We start from the raw sequence: 6725 nt of genomic DNA, 5'->3' as shown, positions 1-6725 counted from the left end.
AAGCTATACAGGGATGGAATGGAGCAAGGACTTGGGAAGAATTCAAGAGGACTCTGACAAGATCCCGTCTTATCCGGAAGCACCATGATACCCCAAGAAATAAACCTTGTGCCTGCAAGATTTGCGGAGAAATAGGACACACCCAGGAGGAACACAAGGATGGATGCCCTCATTGTGAGGAGAAACACCCAGCTGAGGAATGCCCAACTAGTCAGGTGACTTGTTTCTTGTGTGAAGGAACCACCCACTACCCAGCTTAGTGTCACATTTACCCCACGGTGCAACAAACTATTTAGAAGCAGGAAGAAGGAATGAAAGAAGCCCTCCGAGAAGTTATGAAAGAACCTGTGATTAAGGAAAGTGTTGAAGACCCTGATGGAGAAAGCCTCAAGAGATTTTACTCCAATGCATGTTATTCATGTGGAGAAGAAGGACATTTTTCACACTATTGCACCAAGGAAAGAAAAGAGTATCTGGGATACTTCCCAACAGAAGCAGTGGAGTTTGATCCACATGGAATAGAATGTTTGATCAGAACGAAGAAAACCAGGAAGAGAAAACAAAGACACCTCAGAACAACCCAATTTCTGCAAAGAGGGACAAGAGTCATATTACCTGTTTTGAATGTAAGGACGTCGGGCATTATGCCAATGATTGTCTCGAAAGGAAGCAAGGAACTCAAGGAGCAGGCACCATCACCAAGAAGCCTCGAGACATGCCAGAAGTTATTTGCTTTCATTGCAAGGAAGTGGGACATTTTGCTAGGGATTGTTCAAATCATGAGAAAGCTGGAGCTGAGATGATGGAGATGTTGATATCAGTAATAAGGGTAGTAAGGAAAACACTTTTTCATGAGAATGCGGGGTTGAGTTATGTAATAGATTACTCAGAGATTGTAATAATTCATGACTAAATAAAGTTGATATGTCATATGCTGAAAGACTTTAAGGAGTTGTTATGTTTTATCTTGGAAATTAATATTCTGGGTGAACATGGAAGAAAATGAGTTTTGATGCATAAACTAGATGTTGGAAATTGAGTTTGAAGTTTTGTTTGGATGATATGAATGTGTACCCAAGGATATATGTACCTTATTCTGAGCACCATTTTTGTTTTACAACTGCAGATGACGACCCTTTATGAGTCTTTCCTTAAGGGCCCGGAAATGATCATGACTCTGACACGTGATCATGATTACTCGAAGATCCTGAAGGACATGATGAAGCATATTCACCTTGAAGGAGATGCAGTCTACAAAGGCTACCCCTTCATGCAAAAGGGAGTGGAACTTTGGTATGTGGAGGTACACCTCCACCGTATGAAAGGAGTATGCCCAACGACGATGGGGCAGTACCTTTTCATCTCACGTGTACCACAAGCAAATTTCTTTGACGCTGTTCGTGAAGTAGCCATGGAAGCCATACGCCAGATCGGAGAAATACTTAAAGCAAGACTCCATTATACTCAGGAATACCTAAGAGAAGTGCATGCAGAGATGATCGAGATGAAGCTCAAGGCCACCACGATGAAATAGAAGATTGAAGATTTCAAGGTGCATGTCGCACAATTCTAGTGGGACTGAAGAATCCTCAAGGAGGAGAAATGAATAAAGTTGGAAGTAATGCCTGACCATACCAAACCATGTGGGTGGCAGCATTTGTAATAAAGTACTTTTTGGGATTTGGATTTACGAAAAATGGTTAAGGATGTAATAAAAGATTTGATATGAAAATAATATGATTTATGGATAAACTAGTGCATTTCATTTTAGGTGTGGCAGTACTCCGTAAAGCCATAGGATCAATGAAGAAAGAAATGTGTTATTCATGACGGTCCATAGAAGGGAGCTGGACCAAATAAGTTGGAGTTTTGTATGATCGTCACCGCAAGGGTATGAAGGAAGAAGTACTATTGGATTTAAAGGAGATGTAATGTTGGAATACGGAATGATAATCCTCGAAAGGATGAGTTAAATTTCTACAAGAGTTGAAGTGGGCCATAACCCACAGGCCTAGGAGTTAATAAGAAGCAAGCACACTCTTGCTAAAGGAAGATATTTTGGAAGAAAACTCTGAGTTAATCAGCCGACATTTTTAGGAGGATACGAAAACCCGAGAGTTGTGAAGATATGTTAGATGTCTTGTTCAGCTGCAGAAAACAATGGATTTATTCGAACTCAGTTCGTTGACAAGAGAAATTCTGCAATGTTTGTGAGTATGCCCAAGTGTTAGAATACGTGATTCGATGTCTGCATATGTAGTAATGGTTCAAGTATGGGATGGATTGGCCCCCATACCGGAGACTTCTATCATGAACTATCATATGTTGATGGAAAATCAGAGAGCCTTGAAAACCTTAGAAGTGGGTCGACACGTCAAGCCATAAACCATAGAATGGTAGGACGATGGAACCCTTTACAGGCAACCGATACCAATCGTAGGATATACTGTGAGATTCAACCCCGACCATTTTTCCTGCAGGAGAAGCCATAGATTGTTAACTGCCAGGAGGTTCCGATAGTTTCTTAGTATTGACGACAAACATGTCAGATATGAAGACCTACTCTTCGGAAGAACCTCACCAGGATTGAGAGGACACCAGATTTTGAGAAAAAGGTCATGCCCCTACTGGGAGAGCACCAGCAAAAGAGTTATTCCGGAGAATATGAGAAGACCAACACCATCAACCGAAAGGATGGAGTACATGAATTTTGTCAGAACCATAGCATTGCTTTCAAGTGTGGTAGTACACTAGACCATACCGATCAATGGATTTGCTGGAAGACCCCCAAACCCTAACCTTTTCTTTCCAGCCTCTTCGAATCTCGAGGAAGAGATTTATTTTAAGTGTGGTAGGTTTGTAACATCCCAAAATTCTAAATTTTGGAATGTTATATTAAATAAATATTTGTGTTTGTTTGTTTGATTGAATGCTTGATTGATTGACTGAAAGTGAGTGAAATTTGAAACTTTTGAGAGTTTAATGAGAGGGAATGAAATGACTTTCCCAAAACTTTCACCTTGCATTTTGATCCCTAGGAATTCAAATTCATTTCATCACAAAAACCCTAGAGTGAAGATGATATGACTTCTTCCATTCAAAGAAATGAAAAGGGGTTTGAAAAGATTTGAATTCCATCTGAAAATATTTCAAATTCAAAACTTTATGCAACTCAATGATTTTCCTGAGAGAAGATAAAATGACTTCTTCAATTATATGAAATATGAGTTGGAAGTTACAAAGAATCAAATTGAAAGTCATTTGGAATTATTTTGGAACCCACTTTCAACTTAGGAGTTATTTGCCTTTTATTCAAATTATTTTTCTCCTAAAAATAAATAAATGGAAATATGGATAAAATGATTCCATTCGATGAAGAATTAGGAGAAAATAAAGTTGAAATCATTTTGGTATTTTCAAAATGATTTTTGTTGGGTTTTATTGCAACATTAGTATTGTTTCCTTTATTTAATTTTTTTGAGGATTTTTCTTGCCTATAAAAATATGTTCATGTTTTAGGAAATTTTTATTCTGAAAATTTTGGTATATAATATGTCTATATAAAAGTCTTATTGTTTTTCATTTTTTAGTTTTCTTGTGTGCGTTTATTTTTTTTTTTAAAAAGAGAAAAAATGGCCGAAGCCGACGGACCGAGGCCCACCTACCCTTCTTTCTCTCTCTCCCTCGGTCCATCTACGCGCCAGGCTGGCCTAGCATCCACACGCACACCCGGAGCCCCTTCGCCTCGGTCGCCCGCTCCCTCCTCGCTCGCCCTATGCCACTGACTGCTGGGTCCCACTGCCCGATCGCCCCGCCCGCGTCTTCTTCCTCCCCACGCCAAGTCGCGCCGCCGCCGCCGGAATCCCGATCTTCTCGGGATCATGAATCCCCTCGCCCCCTTCTCCAAGCACCCTCCCCTATATATACCTCTCGCCCCTTGTCCGATTCCCCCTTAAAGCCCCTACTCTCGTTGCCTCTCCCCGTCGCAATTTCTCGCCGGAGTCCGCCTCCGCCGCCACACGCCGTCGCTCACTCCGCCGCCCACACTCACCCCGACATCTCCCAACACCACCAACAGCCCTCCCACACTCTACCGCGTCGCCAGGTTCCCTTTTTTCACCGGAGGACCGCCGTAGGACCAACGCCGACGACCATCGAGCGCCGTCTCCACCTCGAGCTCACCGCCAACCGTCTCCGACCACCTCCACCGACACCACGACCATCGTTGGGGACGCCACGCGTTGCTGCACCTGCCTGTGGCCTTTTTCGACGCCTCCGACCATCGAAGACGCCTCGCCGACGACGCCCGAAGCCCACGCCACCATCGACCACCGCGGTGAGCTCTCCACTCCTACTCCATCGTTAGATCCGCGTCGGACGCGTTAGATTAGATCTTTTTTTACCCCCAAACCGTTTTCTGTTACGGTTAGGTCGTCCATCCGCTAGCTCTTTTTGGCCACCACTTTAGTCCAGCCGCGTAGCGCCACGTGGCCTTTGACCGATCGTAGTGTTTTTTCGGTTTTAGTTTCAGAATAGTTTCTGTTTTAGATTGGTTATAACTTTTATGATTTAGATCCAAATTGAGAGATTCTTTCTGCATTATATTCAAAATTTGTTGAAGTTTCTTTTTGTACCATTGGATTTTAAATTTGAGTAGTTTAAAATTGAATTTGATAAAATTTATTGAAATCACTATTTTGGCCATATCTTGAGTTTTATGAAATATTTTTGATTGATTCTTTTTGCTACTGTTTTGTTATTGTTTTGTCTATCTAGTAGCTTATAGTTATTTATTTTTAGTTTATTTTAATTAGGTTTATTGCGAAAACAGTACTGTTTTGCTTATGTGGTTGTTTTAGTCATATAATTAGTGTTTTTAATTATTTTTTAGTTAATTCTTTTTGTAGATTTTTAGATGTTGTCATATATTTCTATTAGACTATAGTAGATAAATTTTTGTAGTTATTTATTAGTGTTTAGCTACTGTTTTAGTATTTGTTTGTTTAGTTCATAGTGATAGTTGATACAAATAGTTTTATTAGTTTTAATGTATTTCTTTTTGCCACTTCAATATATGTTGTTATTGGTTCTGTTATTTAGAAGTAAAATAAGTTTTCATAAATTATTTTAGTATTGTTTACTATTGTCTTAGTGTTTTCTAGTTGTTTTAGTTGTTCTAGTGTTAACTAGATAGTTATAATAGTTTTTATACTAGTTCTTTTTGCTAGTGAATGCTTTAGTAATTTATTTTCTGTTGTTTCATTAGAATTATATTTTCTTTGTTGTAGAAAAAAATGTTAGAGTAATTTGGTGTTGCTACGAGAGTATTGTCTATTATTGTGTGAGTTGGTTTCTCCCTTGCTTTCTTGAAGTTTTTTTTAATTCTATTTGGGTTTCTTTGACTTCATTATTGTTTTATTTATTGCTTTTTGGTTGTTATTTTGATTGCTAGTATTGTTTGCTAGGATTATTACTTATGTGAGTATAATGTTTGACTATATAGATTTTCTCGGAGTGACGAATAGTTTATCAAAGATTCCGAGAGCGTTATTATCTTCATCAAGTAATACCAGGCAAGTTCACTTTGGCCATGTTTTCTATACCTATGTTTATTTGCATGTAGTAGCACCCTTTCAACAATCTCTCCAGTAGTGTTATTGAATTTTGTAGTTGAGTAGAATGCATGAGGTAGAAACCCATCTCCTTGTTACCAAACCCGGGACGTTATATAGTTTTAATGCTACACTATACTATACGGGGTTTGGTATGAGTGCATGAGAATGGTGTGAAGAAGGAGGACTCTACGTAAATGGCGAAAACTTCATGATGGCACCGGCAAGGACTGCCTCTTCAGGACTCCTCAAGATTTCGAGACTCAAGACAAGAATTCAATACACACTACTGGGTGAAGGACGATTGACGGGCACCCTGGAGAAACCAGTGGTTGGCCGGGATGCATGGAGAAGCGCCATGACATCTTGCGGAAAGCTTCACCCAGACTCAAAGAGACGGAAGAATACTTCATGCCCGGAAGCTTACCTGTGCAACCGCAAGCCACTATGGGCTCTGGCTGGGACGGTGCTAGCAGATGTAGAACTAAGGTAGGATTGGACGAGCATCGGACAATGGTCAGAGGAACTCTTCGGAAGACCATGTTGCGGTCATCTTGTTCTCAAACACCCTGAAGTGCGAGAATGTAAAGAGAGGGCTAGAATCTTGCGGGTAAAGTGTACAAACCTCTGCAGAGGGGTAAAACCTAATCGATTAGCCGTGTCCCCAGTTACGGACAATTTGAGCCTCTGGACTTGGATCTATCTCGGAACTCTCAACACCGGACTGATAACATAATTGTGGGCAACTTATGATGATTTGGGTATGAGACATCGGTTGGCGGAACCATGTCATGATAGAAAACTCCGTAGTACAGACTCCTGATATTCCTTTGTTGTAGGGAAAATAAAACCAGTTTTTACGCAAAAACATCAGACACAGAGCCACAAAGCCATATTGCATATAGAATAGTATTATCATCTGCTTTCTCATGTTGTGATCTTGCCGGTACATTCAATGTACTGACCTACATGGCTGCAATGTCTCATGTTGCAGATATGTTTCTTCCGATGAGTAAGAGTATGGTACAGGGTTACGGTCTGCACTCAACTTGCTGATGGCGTTTACAGGACTCCACACCCGTTGATTGTTTCCGCTGAGACTTATAAGGTATA

Source organism: Triticum dicoccoides, chromosome 7A (assembly GCF_002162155.2).
Source record: "Triticum dicoccoides isolate Atlit2015 ecotype Zavitan chromosome 7A, WEW_v2.0, whole genome shotgun sequence".
Classification (NCBI taxonomy): Eukaryota; Viridiplantae; Streptophyta; class Magnoliopsida; order Poales; family Poaceae; genus Triticum; species Triticum dicoccoides.
The sequence above is the reverse complement of the archived record's forward strand: the minus strand, read 5'-3'. Positions refer to the sequence as shown.